Below are 18,638 nucleotides of genomic sequence, written 5' to 3'. Positions count from 1 at the left end.
GGCAGTAATTTCTATCAGACAGAGAAGTCCAATTACATTGTCATGGGTGCTGTTGTAGAGTCTTTGCTCAACACTGCCATAAAAAAATAACGCATGCTGACAGGAGGAATCTGAGGGTTAATAACCAAGCTTTAGGCTGACAGAAGAACTTCAGCTGAACTGAGACAGCAGGAGCCTAACTTTGCTTCCAGCAAGCAAGAGGCTTGGAAGAAGCCAAATGAAACACAGTATAAAAATGACAGGAATTTTGTACCTGTCACCAACTACTGCCGACCTATGAGTTAAAGAAGATACTCTTACAGAAGTGTGGGTTTGGCCTGGTTTGGTTTGTTGGTTTTTTTTAATAAAAATCAAAGCATTTTCTTAGTTCTTTCAGATGATTTTTGAATTGCATTCCTTACTTACTAATTGCATTATTGCTCCTTAATAGCCTGTCCTGCTCAGGGATTACAAACAAGCCAGCCAGCCAGCAAAGACATCTTCATGGCTCTCAAAACCCACATTCATGCTTTAATCAACCACAGAAAGCATCCCCAGGCCCACACCAGCACCAGGAGAAGCAAGTGGCAGTGGCTGTTGCCTGAAACAGGGAGAAAGGGTAAGTTCCATGGAAAGTGAAAGGTGAGGCAGCTTTCCAACACTGGCTCCCTTTGCTTGCCAAAATAGCAATGCCCTGGCCACGCCTCACTCCAACTTCTGCGGAAGATGCGCTTGCTTCCCAGGAGGGTTTACTCTCGCAATGCAGATGTGCTTCACTGAGGCAATTGATTTCTGTTGTGTAATGCAACCCAGAATTAAACAGTATATGCTATTTGGTGCATTTTTCGACTGTAAACCGGAAGTTACTGCGGAGCTGCTGCCAAGAATGTTAACACTCTCATTTTAGCAGGAAAGAATACATTGTATCTCCCTCCTCCCACAGATTACTCTTGCCTTGTAATTTTGCTAAATCCTTTTGTACTTGTCAGTAAAACACAAAGTAGCACATCTGTGTGACTTATTTTCAACTTTGGTGCCTGCGGGTATCACCAGCTCAGGACCTAACAGAGCAGCACCAGAGGCAGGCACACGGTAGCTCTGGGAAGAACCCGGCCAGTGACTGCACTGAGGTGCACAGAGTTCAATCATTCATCTCATGACCTACAAAACTGGGGTAAAGAAAAATAACAACAATCAGCAACTGAACCTGCAACCAACCATTTCCAGTCCCTTGTGTGAACCAAGAGGAGAAACATGGCAGATGCTGAGGCATACTTTGAATACAAATACACATACATTTAGATTCTTCTTATAGTTTCCAGGAGTTGAACAATGCCACTCCTCTTTAGAGGAATACAGGTCTTTTCTAAAATACAGTAACCAGGTTTTCCATAGCAGAAAACTCGCCAAGGTAATACTGCTTGCTCATACCAGAAACACATCCCAAATTACAGTCATTTATAGCCTCATTTTCATTGACAAAAGAAATAGTATTATTCTTTTCTGACAAATATCAGTATGCTGGAAAAGTAACAAATTAATGCTTATAAACAGGTATCAAATAAAGCAACTATCAATCATTGCTACTAAATTTCAATTAAATCATACCTCGAGTAAAAGAAGACTGAAGTAAAAACAAGCTATATAATCCAAAATCAAAATAAAAATCTGTCTATCACACCAAAGCAGAGTAACTCAATTCTGAGCACTGAAGTACCACAACTTGTTAAATGACTGGTCAGCTAATTGTTACTTGCAAAGCTCCAACTATGCTAAATGAAGCCACATGTAGAGATTTAGCAAAGTACTTAGGCATGTGCTAAAGTGGAGCTGCATTTTAAAAAACATTTTTTATGTGACAGAGAGCTTAAAACTCTGGAACTGTTCATGTACACCTCTACAACTATTCCTTTTTAGAGACAGAAAATATTCAGAAAGTGATTTGCACTGTCCACATTTTAATGCTACAAATCAAATCAGTATTCAGCCTAAGCTGAATATGTATTTCTGGAGACACATCAGAAAGAACCCTGAGGATTAGTCCTGACACAAAAGGATGAGGGAGTTGCTTGCTGTCATCCTGCCAATTTTGCAGAACAGAAGAGTTAGCAAATGAGGCATGAAAAGATGTGAGCAAAGAAATTCATACCTGTGAAAAATGCAGCAATATTAGGTGTGCAAGAAAAGTACAGTAAGTCGGATCAGGCCAAATCACAAGAACCACTGACCAGCTGAAAGTCCTCTGGGCCTCAGCTGGTATTACTCAGTATTACTTAGCACCCTTAAGGCTAGTTAAGCTTACAAGTCGTCCTCATTTAATGCTATAAATTACATTTGAATATTCAGCACTTAACTTTCTAAGGCCCTGACATTCAACCTGAATCAACAGTAAGGCATCAGCGCAAGCTGAAACTGTAGCTACATCAGGAAAATCTTCCTGTGTGCCTTCATTTCTGTCTTTTAGTGTAAAGTACAGAGTTCTCTCTTTTTTTAATTCCTTAGCGTGATAGCAGTATCAAGTATACCTAGCTTACTGCTTACAAAGCTCATGTTCTGAGCTTTGAAAATCTCAGCTAATGCAGCTGGTGGCTTTCAGAGTCCAATGACAAAGGGGGGGTGTTATTCAAGCATGTAGGTTCATGCACACACATGTGCAGAGAAAGTGAAGAGGAAAGAGGCACACTGCAATCCTCTGAACCAGAACACAGCAACCAACCACATTCACTGCAGATGGGCAGTCATGTTACAGAACTACAGAGTTGACTCAACATTACCGTGTCTAGCAAGGTGGGCTGACAGGTTTCATACAGCAAAGGCTAACTCTAGGGGAGGGGAAAAGTTGAAGTGGAGTTCCACACCTGCCTGGAGATACCTTAAAAGTCACTTTAATTCATCTGATACATAAGAATCAACAAAAAATAGGGAAAATAAATTAACTGAGGAACAAAAGGCTTAACTTACTGAGTAAGACACCACTTCAAGAGGTTTCCCCACTTTCCCCGCTGTAAAGCACTTCTGAAAAATTCAGCCACTGAGCTACTGCTTTTCTTGACCTTTTCACTGAAAGAGAGCAGAGTAAAAACAGGAAAGAGCTAAAACGATATGCAACAAAGATGCTTCATGTTAGGAAAGTCTTTTGAGTCACTGCTGCAAATTCATTCTGTGTCAGATTTGCCAATACAATAGAATCACAGAATCATAGAACAGTTAGGGTTGGAAAGGACCTTAAGATCATCTAGTTTGAATGCTTGCTAAAGACCATCTATAAACAGCACCAGCACTCAAAGCGTGTGTATTGTCTCTCAGCTGTTGCAGCAACACCATACGATGCAGCGATTTAGCATTTGCATCTGTTGCTAGTTTTCCACACCCAAAAGCTCACTTCATATCTTATGACTAATTCATAATGCCCTGAGTCCCAATGAGATTTGCTCTTCTGATTGCCCTTTTCTTAACAATAATGCAAATAAACATGGAAATAAATCTATTATCTGAGGAATCCTTCCACTAATTTTGTTCTTTGATGGTTTGGTTGTTTTAGTATAGCCAGGAATCAAGAGTAAAGTGGATCATAGCTTAATATAGAGTGTGGCTAATCTTCCTTTTGCCTAATGCTGGTACACTATGGCCCAAATACCAGAGATTTATTTGATGTGTACATGCTTTCAAACATTAGTAAACAAGTTACAGCCCATTATGAAAGAAGAGCAAATCCAAACAGTTGTGAAGCTCTTTATGTACTAGATTGGCATCAGCAGCGTAAGATACTTACCTGCATGTGTACTAGCTTTATAGTTTTGGAGACTATCTCACCAAGATACATCTGTTTTAAAAATATAACTAAAAGTAAGGCTGAGATCACTTCCCACATCCTGATGCACTGTTGCCTGAAGCATGATGGAACTGGCAGAGAGAAGGGCACAGTATTTCTTTGCTCTCTTTTTTTTATTGATCGATTTTATTCCTTATAGCCAAAAAGAGGAAGAACATACACTAGAGCCTCATAAATGTATACATATTAATTCCTATCAAAAAAAAGCTTCTTTCACTTCTCATTTCTTATTCTTCCATTACTTTAAAGAATATGCTACAGAATATGCAGAATTACTCTACCAAATACGGGAGTGTTTTATTTACTAGACCTATCAAATTAATTACTATCCTACAATCTGTAACTAAAACGTTTTTGTTGTTGTTTATGTACAAATTAAAACAAATGGGCCCTTTAGAAGCTGGTCACAAAAGCAAAATATTAAAGATTATTTTGAATAATGAAGTTTTAATTCAGTACATTGGAAGAACTTAAGTGCACAAAAGTTACTTACATGTGGTAGTGCTCCTGGGTAAGAGACCTAGTGTAAGCCTACAGTACTTTAACACACACAGGCAAAACCCACCCAAGCTGCACTGTCAGGCATCAATAAGCCATTCTCACAGTATGATGCATTTTTTCTACCTAGTGGAAGAAAATGATCCCATGCTCACATACAAGCTTTAGAGCACAGTATCTAACTCCCTGCCCTCTCACATACATACGTGATTTTCAGCAAGTCTCCCAGTGTTTATAGTACACACACATACTCCACGCATAGGCTACAATTGGACACCAGCAGTCACTTGCCAGCTCTGGCCTAGATTTTATCCTGTTCTCTGCTGAACACTAACTTGAGATGACTCAGGAACAGTTGCCTGTTTTTTCACCCACAATAAATGTAGAAGCCACGACAGAGGTAGAAAGAAAGTGGGGGCTGGAAAGGGAAAGACCTTTCAAACAGCAATTCAAAAATCTCATCTACATAGGTGTAGAAAACATACGCTCCTGGAATGAGCTGTTCAGATGAAGCCTCAAATACTGGATGTAAAAGTATATGGCTGTGAAGGAGGTTTTGTGAGAACAAACACATCACTGACTGAGTGATGCCAGGATACCACAAAAAACCACAGTAAGAAGAGAGGATGCCAGTGTCTCAGATAAGCAGTTATGGCCCTGTTTACTTAAACTGTTCTGTTGAATTCTTCCCATTTCAGGCAGAAAACTTTGATTTAAGGAAGAGACTTGCAGTTCTGTCTGCATAGTCTTTTTTTCCTTCAAAGCATTAAAGAACTTCCCTTTTCAAAACGAAATTAACAAAGTTTACGTCCAAACCCTCTCTGTCCCAAAAATCTCAAATCTGAATTCTATTAAAAGCTGTGTTTAGTGCAGCCAAATGCTCCAATAATATATTTAATAGCCTGTAATATTTTTAATGCCCTACTGCCTGAAACCTATGATCTGGAAAGCCAGCCAAGCACACCCACCCAAGGGCAATGACTGCTATGGGGAAGACTGTTATCTCCCTTGGCTATGGCCCTCTGCCATCACTGGCATGACTAGACCAGGGACTCTCCAGCTGCAGAGAGCAGGCACACAGACCACCTCTCTGGCAGAAGGATGCCTGAAGGAAGGAAGACAAATTAGAAATAAAAGCTGTGCCAAGCATGTAAACATAAAGCTACTCTTTCAAACTTGTGGTCCTGCAGTTTTATGGGTGTGTTTTGTTATTTGATTTTACTGGACCTTCCTTCTAGCCTACTGCTTCCCTCATATCACTTAGGCTTCCTCCCATCCATTCCTACCTCACATCCTTCACACTGGAAGATTTCTCAGATCACTTCCCCAGTTCAACTACTAATAAACTCAAAGGAAAAAGTCCCTTGACAGGAGTGGGGACCAGAGCAGGCATCTGCCTCAAGCTCAGGTATGAGCATCCAGAACACGCAGCACCACTTCTCCCTAGTCAGCCTAAAAGATGCTTGGGAAAAGCATTTTGATGCAGATTTCACACTTGCTGGTCATGACACTGGAAAACCGAGTTCATGCTGTCACCTGACAAAAAGAACTGCATGTTCTTCTATATTCTACGTAGGAAAGTAAAAATACCTTTTCTAGCAAGTTATGCAAAGTAGAAACAGCCTCCTGGCACTATTAGAACTGACTGGAAGCTAAAATAATGCTAATTATACAGTTCACTTGAACTCCAGGAAGGCTCCGTGATTCCTAGCTGTCCTAGCATGAAGAACACTGCCTGATCAAACACCCCCCTGGGCATATCCCTGTCACCATGCATGGGCAAGGCCCATCAAAGCACCAGGAGAACACAGACTGGAATTGGGCAAGACCTGCTGCTGCTCCTCGGTCACTCTGTACAACAGCACCAATGGGCATGAGACAGAAGCAAGGCCATCCCCATCCAAGTGAGAATTTACTCCTATATGTGGCACAAACCTGTGCTCCATCTCAGACTTTCCTAAGCATCAAACCTCCTGCTGAAGAGTATTTTCCACTCTCTTGCCAGTCTGACTGCTCAAGATTAAGCAAAGTTGCAGATGATTCCACAGCTTGTTCCACATTATCATGCCAGTGGGTTGATGTGAATCCACAACAAAGCAAGTGAAGCAGCACACTCTGGTATGAGCCAGGCTGAACTTTCAGGACTGCTTTCTCTTGTTTTGGGACAATCTACCAGTGGTGCTGTGAAATTTCTAAAAAAACATCAGAAATAGCAGCAAAAACAAAAAAAGGGGGGGGGGATTATTTGCATATAGCTACATAATGAAATGAGGGGGCTTCACTTCCATGCTTCAGTATCTCAAAAATGACCATGGGAGTATTATCATATACCACAAGGTCTCACAAATGGATAGACAGTTGTGTTCCCACAAATACTAACAGCTTATTCCCTTTTGTAGTGAAAATAAGTAGAAAATATTTACCCCCCAGGGTGATTTTTCCTGCAAATTCTCAAGTTCTCTGAAAACAGCCATAACTTCAACGCTGCTCACGGAACGTTTGGCAACTTTAAAGATGTTGTATGTTAAACACTAATTTAACATGAGTTCACTAAACTACCCCGCAGTGTTTTCAAAGTCATCCTTACTTCAACACTTTATTAGATCAATAAAGAATTTTGGCTATCAAAAAACTGAGCATATATTCAAAGAGAAAGACAAAGGTGGACAGGAAAGAAGCAAGAGAACGACATGAAAATGAAAAAACACAATTAATAATCCACAAAACCATCAGTGCACCAAAATGATAACTTTATGATCTCACTTCGCGTCTGGAAAGGCAGATCAGACTTTCAATCTTTTCCCATTTGCAAGCTCCCTAAGGTTTTGCTGGTAAAAGCAAAGCCCTACACAGAGCAGTGGGGTGCCAGCTGACAGCAAGCTTGCTTTCCTGAGTCACGGCTCTTCAGAGGCAGGCTCTCAGCCAACCTGTTCACAGACCACAGCCTCTGGTCACTATTGCCACCACAGAGTACAAACTAAAAACCACCCTTACACTGCAAACCAATTAACCAATGTTAACCAGCCACGCTTGGCAGTATGCAACCTCCAGAGAAGACTGCAAGTTGCATTTTCCCTGCAGTTAGGCATGCATGGTGCAACACTGTTGTACCCATTATACCATGTTGTATCCAGCTACCCCAGAGCGGCAATGCTCCTGAAGGACAGAAAAATTGGGGTTATAGACATTATGCAGCATTTGGAGTGTATTTTAAAAACCTCCAAGCCTAGCAATTAAATTGCCTTAATATTTTCTGGGTACCCTGAAACCATGCAGGTGTGCAGGTTTGCAGGGAGCCCCATATGCCTCATCCCTCTAACCTATGCGCCAGCTGCACCATCAGCATCAGACACCTGCTCTCAGGGTAAGCCTGACCCTGCAGCAGCATGGAAAAGCAGGAACACTCTGAGGAGCAGCTGCTGCTCCGGGAACACTGACACACCATGGTCTGGCAAGCAGGGAGCACCTTGTCACATGTCCGCATGATGGAGGGGACTGTCCTCTGCTCCAGGGAACACTGTGGGGCTGGCATTCAGGAAGGCATGCAGAACAGGGGAAGTAACCAGCCTTGAGCATGCACCCACAGGTGCTCAGGGAGACATGAGTGGTGGGGTTCAAGCCAGGAGCTAGCCCAGAGCCCTCCCTGACCTCAGAGGCTTCAGGAAAGGCTCATCAGGCTGTGCCACCAGCATCTCTCTACCACGCAGCTTGCTGTAGGGGGGAGGGGGCAGGAGACACCCCTGGTAAAGTCAAATGCCTAAAACACAATGGACTTAGTTAAGGGCTCGTGGGACACCTACAGGGGTAAGGCATAGATTATAACAAATGCATTTCTATTTAGTTCTCTTCATCACACAAAAATCCAGTGACTACAAAACAGCCTTCCTGAAACACCACAGCAAAAGGCAGGGGCAGACAGGAAAAATTAAATTCTGTTTGCCTCAATAGCACACAGGCAGGCAAAGCCCCAGCTTTCAGGTTGAGGTTAAAGGCCCCTAGCACTGCCATACCTCACATGCATCTCTGAAATGTTCCCCCCACCCCAGGAAGGAGAGAGGTCAGTCTACTCTCCCAGCATTTAAATCCCTACTCACAAGGGCTCACATGTAATTAGGCACTCTGTGACTGGAGGCATAAGCAACTTATTTTGCCTTGATCAAGTGATGCCAGCTGAAATATCTCTGGACTGGACTTACATGAGGCTCTCTGGTCTGGCATGCACCTCTTCCAAGCTGCCTCTTGTTTTTTCTAAAAGGCAGGGCAATAAACTGCACTCAGGGAAGCAGAGCATTCAGTTACAGGCTTTGGTACTCCACACACATTAATGAATAGCACAGCAATAATGTTAAAAAAAAAACAACTTTCTGGGTCACAGTCCTGACTGTAAGCTTTAAAATGACTAGCTGAGAAACCAAATCCCCACCTGCCTAGTGATTCAGCTTTGAAAGCAAATATATATAATTATTTAGTGGAGGGAAGCTGTGGACAGTTACATCTCGGGGTATTTCCAGAAATGACAAGTATTTTAAAATGCAAATTCACAAATTCTGCAAATTCTGCAGCATACGTAATTTGAATACCTAGTGTACATCCTGGCCACACACCACATTGCTAGCAAATACCACAGCACAAACAGTTTTTCCAAGACTACATATATCCCCAGTGACACATTAGACCGTAGTTTTAAACAATAATACAAAGATAAAAGCATGTTGTATATGGCATGCTTCAGAGCAGTTACCATATGCTCTGTAAATAAACTATGATTAATAGAGCCCTGATGTACAATAACACGTTGGCCACTCACAGCTCCATAGAAGATTATTCCATTCACCATAAAAATTAGCTGAGGATTAGGCATATGTCGCAGTTTTTCATTCATATTTTTAACTTGGTCAGCTCTAAGATACTACTATTGCAGATTAGGCGGGTGGGGGGGGGTATTATTCTTTAAAGGTCTGATCCTAATTCCACTATTAATTTGCACTAACATCAAGGGAGCAGGTTCAAGAACTGTATCAGATTAATTTTATCTTAACAATTTACTTTTGTGTGCCTAAGAGCAGCTATACAGCTATAGAGCATTAAAAAAAAAGGAAAGAAAAAAAGATCCATTTAACCTATTAGCCTGCCACTGATAGTAGATGTAGCTGATACTTTGGGAAATAGTTGAAAAAAAAATAGAGGAACTATAGTATGTAAAAAAGTAATCTGTTTCAGTCTGATTACTCCCAGTTTGGGCTATATTTTGCAGCAGTTCAAAATCAAGATGCTTTTCTAAATCTTGCCATTAGGAACAGACAGTAAAATAGATCTATAAAATCCAGCAGCAACTCTTCTTGTAATAGGCCAAAGTGTCCTGAGGACTTTATTTCCTTGGGTTTTATTTAGAACACAGGTCTGGATAGTCAGGTGAATAGCTGGTCACAAAATAAAATGTCATTTAGTAGTTACAACCTAACCTAATACTGGGGAGATTCGCCTTCCGTTCTTTGTAGCTCTAGAGGCTCCCCAGATCATCAGCGTTTGTGCCTGGGCAAAATGACTTCAATACAGTAGCAAACTGGAGTTCTTCCAGGACATTCTCCATCCACTCTGTACATGCTGTGAATCATCTTACAAACAGCACAGCCTTGGAGAGCAAGATTTCCATGTGTCACTACCTTGTCCAGGTCTCCTTAGTGAAAATTCAACAACCTGAGCAAGCTAAAACGTCACTGTCGTCGATGGGTTTGTGTGTGCACATACCGGGTTTGTGTATGCACAGCAGTAGGAGGAAAGGTTTTGCATTTCTTAATAGAAGTACTGTTATTTCACCCTTTGGAAAGGAATGCTGGTGACTGCCAGGGACCCGGGATTCTCCAACATTCCCCTGCGAAAGGTACTTCAGAGGGGTTCTTTCTGCGTAGGTTACCACTGCTGAGACACAAAGGCATTTCAACAGTTCTAGCGACCTGCACAATTTCTCCTCCTACCTACAGTGGGTAACACACAGCTAAAGGAAGCTGCCTACGCTTGGCAAAGCAGAATGGTGCCTCTTTGACATAAATATGTTGCAGCACCTACAACTATGAGTACATAAATATTTCAGAAGGTAAATTCACTTGGTTTTGTTTGGTTGGTTTTTTAATAAATACCTATCTTTTTAATTTGTCTGGTAAGCAGCTTGTGCAGAGAGGAGTATTATACGGCACAAAAGTACCCTAAAATCGTATTTGCATTCTAAAGACAGAAGTTACCATTAATCACATCTGAAAATAAGAGAGCCTGAAAGTACATTTTTGAGAGGAAAAAAAAGCCATAACTACCAAAACACTTCCCGAATGGAGGCTGACAAGCTTTTCCTTCCTGTCCCTCGAAAAAAGAACACTCCTTTTACTAGCCTGCACATAGCAAAACAGCTAGAATCAAACTGGCACAACCCATGCTGGCAGTATAATGCCAAAAATGTGCTCTACGTACTCTGTGATAAGGAATTTTGGAAAGCAATGCACCTATCAGCACTATCAGCAGCTAAGTGACTTACCAATTCATCTACATAACAACATAATTGCCAGAAGCTATCAAGAGATTTATCAGGAGCAGGGTACCATCCACAACAACCCTGCATTACACAGAGTGACAGAACAGAAATATTCCTGTTCCTCCAATGGGCTTGGCTTTGGTTGGCCTCCTCTGTTTGTAAAGTATCTCCAGTGATTCTCATTGGTCTCTATTTTGCATGCTTTTCAGGGGAAATTTGTTACACAATGAATGCAAAAGCAATGGTCCTTGGGCTCCATCGCACAGGTAGACTGCAACTTACTATTTGTATGTGAAGTGCTGTATTCTTCTGATCTCACCACACATTTTTATAAGAACCAGTCAAGCCATAATGAACTTACATTAAGGGATTGTGCACACACTCATCTGCACAAACATGTGAGAAGAGCATGCCTGCCTGTTAAAATAAATTGTGGTCTCTATGCTTAGAAATTAAATTAGAATTAAACTTAGAATTAAATTTGGCTAGGGATGTTAAAGATAACAGGAAGGGATTGTTTAGGTACACTGCAAATAAAAGACTAGGGACAACTTAGCCCCCCTCTGGAAGCTATCAGGAGAACTGGCTACCCTGGATTTGGAGAAGGCTGAGGTTCTGAATGACTTCTTTGCCTCAGTCTTCACTGGCAAAGGCTCTGATCGTACCACCCAAGTCTTGGAAGGTGGACGCAGGGACTGTGAGAATGAAGACCTTGGGCCCACTGTAGGAGAGGATCTGGTTAAAAACCATCTTAAGAATCTGAACATACACAAGTCCATAGGACCTGATGAAATCCATCCGCAGGTCCTGGAGGAGCTGGTGAATGAAGGTGCTAAGCCACTGGCCATCGTATTTGAAAAATCATGGCAGTCAGGTGAAGTCACCAACAACTGGAAAGAGGGAAATATAACCCCCATTTTCAAAAAGGGGAAAATGGATGACCCAGGGAATTACAGACCAGTCAGTCTCGCATCTGTGCCTGGCAAAATCTGGGAGCAGATTCTCCTGGAAGGCATGCTAGGGCACATGAAAAACAACAAAGTGACTGGTAACAGCCAGCATGGCTTCATTAAGGGGAAATCCTGCCTGACCAATTTGGTGGCCTTCTACGATGAGGCTACGAAAATGATGGAAAGGGGTAGAGCAGTGGATGTCATCTACCTGGACTTGTGCAAAGCATTCGACACTGTCCCACATGACATCCTTGTCTCTACATTGGAGAGACATCAATTCGATAGGGGGACCACTCAGTGGATAAAGAAATGGATGGATGGCCACACGCAAAGAGTTGTGGTCAACGGCTCAATGTCAGGCTGGAGACCAGTAATGAGTGGTGTCCCTTGGGGATTGGTGTTGGGACCAGTCTTGTTTAACATCTTTGTTGGTGACATGGACAGTGGGATTGAGTGTGCCCTCAGCAAGTTTGCTGATGACACCAAGCTGTGTGGTTCAGCTGATATGCTGGGGGGAAGGAATGCCATTCAGAGGGACCTTGACACACTTGTGAGGTGGGCTGATACCAACTTCATGAAGTTTAACCATGACAAGTGCAAGGTCGTACACCTGGGTCAGAGCAATCCCAGGCACAGCTACAGGTTGGGCAGAGAAGAGATTCAGAGCAGCCCTGCAAAGAAGGACTTGGGAGTATTGGTTGATAAGAAAAGGAACATGAGCCAGCTGCAGTGTGCACTCACAGCCCAGAAAGGCAACCGTATCCTGGGCTGCATCAAAAGGAGCATGACCAGCAGGTCGAAGGAGGTGATCCTGCCCCTCTACTCTGCTCTTGTGAGACCTCACTTGGAGTATTGTGTGCAGTTCTGGTGTCCTCAACATAAAAAGGACATGGAACTGTTGGAACAAGTCCAGAGGAGGGCCACGAGGATGATCAGGGGACTGGAGCACCTCCTGTATGAAGATAGGCTGAGAAAGTTGGGGCTGTTCAGCCTGGAGAAGAGAAGGCTGCATGGAGACCTCATAGCAGCCTTCTAGTATCTGAAGGGGGCCTATAGGGATGCTGGGGAGTGACTCTTCATTAGGGACTGTAGTGATAGGATGAGGTGTTACAGGTTAAAACTGTTTAAGTTTAGGGGTAAGTTTAGGGGTAAGTTTAGATTGGATATAAGGAAGAAGTTCTTTACTGTGAGGGTGGTGAGGCACTGGAATGGGCTGTCCAAGGAAGTTGTGAATGCTTCATCCCTGGTGGTGTTCAAGGCCAGGTGGACAGAGCCTTGGGTGGCATGGCTTAGTGTGAGGTGTTCCTGTCCATGACAGAGGGTTTGGAACTTGAGGTCCTTTCCAACCATAACTATTCTATGATTCTATTAAATATATCTTTAATAAAGCAACCTGTAGCCAAATCTTGATGTTACAGAACTTACAATACATGCAAAGCAAGTTTCAGTACAGATAGTAAAGACGATACATCCCCAAGTGCCCTTTCTTGAACCCACATATATTCATGTGTTTGTACAAGTCAATCTAAACCAGTTTGTAGCCCTGTCGTATTAACCTTTTTGAGACAGACTTCATCAAATAGCAAATGGGGGAAAGAGGGGAAGACAGAAATAACAGGAAAACATCTCTTTGCTTCCAACTTTACCTGAATAGGGATATTCCCAAAACTGGATATAAAATGTCCAGTCTTGACATGTAATTTTGCCCCAGTTTTCATAAGGATTTTTTTTAATCTATCTGAAGGGCTTTAAAAGTTTTGTGTCTTTATCTGATGAAAATGCTGTCCTTCCTCCTGCAGTCCTGGCATCCTTTGTGGTGAGACTGTTTCAGTATCAATATTAATACTCAAATGTCAAGCTTGTGACACTACATTTCCTCTGCTATTTAAAGCATTCAGAACAATTATTATCTGTAAAATATTAAACATAAAATTTTTGCTACCTGCTTACAGTTTCAGCAGCCCTAGCTGTAACATAAACAGCATTTATACCAGTCACATGCAATTTTACAGAGATGTATTGTTCAGCTTTTCTAGCAGCATTCATACCTTCCCCAAATGGGCTTTTGTTGCTTTCAGCAAAGCTACAAATCTCTTCTTTTTTCTGGAGACCTGAATATCAATTGAATTTATAGTATTTAGTATTTCAGACTTTTGTTCCACATACATTCCCTAACTGATAGCAACTTGTAGCTACAATGTAGCACTGAGCTTTTTTTTTTATATTTATGGAATAATATTTTTTCCTTTTTTAACTTCTCTTAAAAAGAAGAATCTTTCATTTTTGCCTTTTTTTTCCTGTTTCAGTACTTAGTTGAGTCTCTTTATTTTGTAATTCTTTAGACTGTGGTTACATATCCTTGGCTATAAGGGGTATTTTTTTTATAACATGTAGGTGTCTTTACAAGCAACATACCTTACAGCTGCACAGCTGAGAATGCGTCAAATTGCCATTCCGTCCTACCAAACTGAGAAAGTTTTGAAGAAGCTTTCGTATAATAGTACAAACTGAAAATAATTAATGCCTACTGCTGGATACAGAAAGGTGCCTATTAATTAGACAGATATGTTTTTCTCCTTGTCAAAGAACAGTTTTGTAAGGTATGCAGGAAAACCACATCAAGCCTTCCATTAACAGACAACACTACAAGTTACATATCAAACTGAAATATCCCAAATAACTCAAGGAACGCTTTCTTTTTGGTGTATGGCTGTATCATGCCGGGAAGTACTTCAGTATCACTGTACAGGTCAGTTATTTCCACTGTTCTCCCTCCCAAAACTGGAGGCTGATTTCAGAATGTGCATGCTTCTTTCACTCTTAATTAACTCACTCCTTGAGCCAAAGGGGTCTGATCCTAACCCTCTAAAAGTCAACAGGAGGAATGCCAGTGGGAACAGGGCCTAAAACAACATGTCTACAGTAGTCAACAGCTATGAGTTATATAAATACTTGCTAGTACCTCTATACTGACTGGTCATCAACTTTTCCATTATAAGCCTTGTACTTGGGAATGTCTGTATGCTGGATGCTATCCATACTTCTCTCTAGCCAGCTGAAAGGAATTTTTTTCAGAGTGATACAAGGCACTCCCTCTCCTCTGGAGCCAGGCAGACAATTAATGGAACCCTCATTTTTCACACAAATCAACAGAAGCCTACCATCTTAGGCTGAAATCCAGTTTACCTGCTTTGCTACAATGTGTTTTTGCAGGGTCATAAAAAGAAGACTTGGTTTTGTTTCAGGAAATCAAGGGCTACCAGCTTTTTCGTGTAGTATGTCATGATGTGAAATAATTAGGGCAAGAAATGCAACAGTGAGGTTTAAGCAACAGCTTATGAATAATGTGCCCTGCAACTCTTCATCATTCTGTTTACACTGCACTGAGAGTTATAAATGAAGTAATAAACAGCAAAATCCAAGCTGCCAAAATAAGAAGCCTGTCACAGATGCTTTCTAAAAAATAGCAGGGGTAACACTAACACCACAACCAGTATTCTTCCCACTCCAGTCACAGAAACCATCCTTGAATTTGATCTCCTGTTGCACCCAGAAGGACAGCTGTGATTTTCTACAGAGCCACAGCACTATTATAGCTGAATTCATTATTTTAAAGTGTTTGAAGTACCTTGAGTATGACAGAAGATACAGAAAAACAAATTCCATTGGACAATATGCAAGTCATACTAATGTTAATTAATTCACACTCACAACATAAGCTGAAGATGTTCCAAAAAAATCCATTATGGTATATTCTGAGGATAAGTACTAGAAGCAAAACACAAAACTTGGCTTAGTGTAACCAAGCTACCAACGCAACTTTATGCATCTTTCTAAAATGAGCCCGTCTTCCTTCTCCTTCCTGCTCCTGAAGGCATGCTAATATAAGGCAACCCAACTACACTGATCAAGAATCAGTTCTAGAAGTAATCCTTCTTTCTGCAGAAATCAGTTGTTAAGAGGGCCAACATTATATTTTTAGGAGCAACATGAATAAAATGTGAGTGGAGCTGCTTCATGCATTAGTTCAGTGTCTAGCTGAAGGAACAGGCATACATATTGCTTTGACCTCTCACAGTAAAATATGATTGTTCCTTCCCTTGCAGGACTCCTCCACATCTACTCGTTCATCTTCATGTCTCCCCAGGCATCTGGAAGCTGAACCACACAATGGACAGGTATTTGCAAAACGGTCCTACCACTTTCCAACCTCTTGCCCACATAAAATATAACCCTGCTGAGAAGAATTTGCTCTGAAGCCCCAGAGCACAGTGCTCTGCAGAATCTGGGCCAGAAACATGACAAACACCAGTAACCACCACTAACTAGGTGAGGTGAACCCTATGTGGAGGCTATCTCACAGGAGGCTCTTTCTCCAAAGCCAAGGCTTCTCTGAGGTTTTATCTGAGGTATGAATAAGCAGAGTTTATACACTTATGTTGTCAGGTGCACAGCTTTGGTATCAGTAGTAACCACAATTTCTTTTGAAGTCCTGAACTGAAGTTAAGAGATGACCCCAATCAGCATTCACACGTCACAGCTTTTCTCAAAACACAAGATGACAGAAAAATAACAAAACCAAAAAGCCCAGCAATAAACACCAGTCATACATGCCACAAAAGCTCTTATTTTCCATGCCCATCCAGTAACACAAATTGTCCAAAGACTGAATACTGGCTCTCCACAAAGGACCTCTAAGCCCATCAGTGTCTCAGCTCCCTGCCAGCCTGCTGGCTCCAAACAACCAGGCACTTGCACTTAACAAAACTGCTCTCAGCCAGCTACAGCAATGCACTTCGCATCCAGACGGCAGCTTCTTTTCATCACATACCTACTTGTACATGTCTCTGTAAAACACATACTCGAAAACTTCACTAGCATGACGTGAAATCAGTGGCTACAACTGGAAAGCATCCTGTTGCTAGCCAGAAAGGAAGAGCACGCAGTGCAATGCTGAATGACTGCCAGCAAGGAGGAGTTCCAGCTTCAGGCCTTAAAACCACTTGGAAAGCTGTTGCTGGGCTGATTACGTCCCTTCTGAAAGGGTAAGGCTTCAGAGCAGTGTGTGCTGCAGATTAGACATAGGGCACCCACACCACCAGCAGAAACTGCAGATCTGAACTGCCACATGTACTCTGCAAATAGCCCTGGTGCGTACTCACAGCGTAACATGCCTCTGAACTCCACTGTTATAAAAATAATAGCCGTTATCAGGGAAACCGTAGTCCATGGGCAGTGACCACTGAACTCCCCCTGCAACGAACCAGTCCATAAGAAATTCTAAACACCGAGTGAAGGATGTGGTAAAACTCTTACAAAAAAAATTTAAAAAAAAATTAAATAAAAAGGGTAGTGTCTCCTTGAAAAAAGGGACAAATTGGCATTTGCAGTGTGTACAAGATGTCTTGATACACTTTCCTGATTCCTTTCCAGTAACTATTCAAAAAAGACCATTTAACAAGCAAACAGGTCTTCAGCACAACAAATAATAAAAAAGAGAGCAAAGCTTGTGCTATTTAAATATCATGAAACATTCTGCTAATCATGCACAGATGGAAGTACAGACGCTTCTGCCAGACGCCTTGTTCAGAAACTTTGCTCTATTTTTAATTATTTGATGCACAGAGGACCTGTTTGCTGATTAAAAGGGCACTGCCTTTAAAAGGACTCCATCAATATGGAGTCTAGTCTTGTTTTTAATAGAGGATTGTAAAAGTAGTAACTTATACCTCCAAGCTCCCTGCACCGGTTTTTATAATCTTACAAGCAGACGGCTGTTTTTCTTCATATACTTCTCTCACCTTGGGAAACTGTCCACATACAGGAAAAGTGAAACTAACTAATCTCAAGCTATTGTTAAATACAATGAGTAAATCCATGTATATTTTCTTTTAACATCTTTCAGTTTGAATCTTTTTTGGTGTTACTTATAACAAGAAGGGGTATCAATTTTCAGATAAAAATATTATTTTTTGACAATTTTTCATTTAGTTAAAAACCTAAGGTTTTTGAGAAAACAACACCTCCAAAATTATCAACCAAAATACTTACTAAATTGGTGTGGTGGTTTGTTTTTGTATTTTGGTTTGGGTTTTTTTGTTTGGTTTGTTTGTTGTTTTGGTGAGTTTTTTTCAATCTACTATAATCACATTATCATTCCAATAGTCAGTTCTTGGCAAAAGCACAGTGATAACACACAGACACAAAAAAACCCCAACCAAACACCCCCACATTTTTTCCACTTCACACCTTCTGTGAACTTCACTCATTCAGTGGGTACTTCATTCCTGTACTTCTCCATAGCAGTCCAGGAATTTTTCCCTTGCTGAAGAGCCTCACTCAGAACACATACCATGTTCAATTTCTTTTCTTTTTCTGAATGAAGTGCTTTTCAAACATTCTTTCTTTTGTTTATCTTGAAAGTTTTGCAACCTGTTACTACAGAACTCTGCCACTGGAGCAAAGTCAAGGTGTGAGAACAACTGGAAGTCCAAGGAAAACTGCCCAAGCTGTAACTTTTGTCCCACCGGTATGACATGTAAAAAGTGTGTTGTATTTTTAAAACTTACTAACATTAACAGTTTGAAGTGCTGCTATTAATACAGTAAAAGAATCCTTTGATTAGCAGACCACATGATATGATAATAAAGTAACAGTGACCCCATTATCTTATGAACAGATGACCCAAAGGGGGTGGCTCCCAGTTCATGCTCAGGTAAAGAGAAAACAACTGAATGACTTATATTTTAATTACTCTTTGTTTTTACAATGCCAGCATGTAACATTATGCAAGCAAACATATGCAACTGATTTGTCAGAGACCAGCTGACAGGCCTGAAAAGCAAGATGCCTG

The 18,638-nt window shown here is 41.3% G+C and overlaps 1 protein-coding gene across 1 annotated transcript in view; it reads right to left on the bottom strand.

Moving 5' to 3' along the window:
- Window positions 1-18,638, bottom strand: part of ATXN1 (ataxin 1) — a 223,742-nt gene that overhangs the window by 189,255 nt on the left and 15,849 nt on the right. Inside the window, exon 3 of the mRNA XM_034063405.1 lies at window positions 2,941-3,039. The gene's annotated coding sequence lies outside the window, so the exon portion shown is untranslated. The remainder of the gene's footprint in view (window positions 1-2,940; window positions 3,040-18,638) is intronic.

This window comes from Melopsittacus undulatus, chromosome 1 (genome assembly GCF_012275295.1).
Source record: "Melopsittacus undulatus isolate bMelUnd1 chromosome 1, bMelUnd1.mat.Z, whole genome shotgun sequence".
In the NCBI taxonomy this organism is placed as follows: domain Eukaryota; kingdom Metazoa; phylum Chordata; class Aves; order Psittaciformes; family Psittaculidae; genus Melopsittacus; species Melopsittacus undulatus.
The sequence above is the reverse complement of the archived record's forward strand: the minus strand, read 5'-3'. Positions and strand labels throughout refer to the sequence as shown.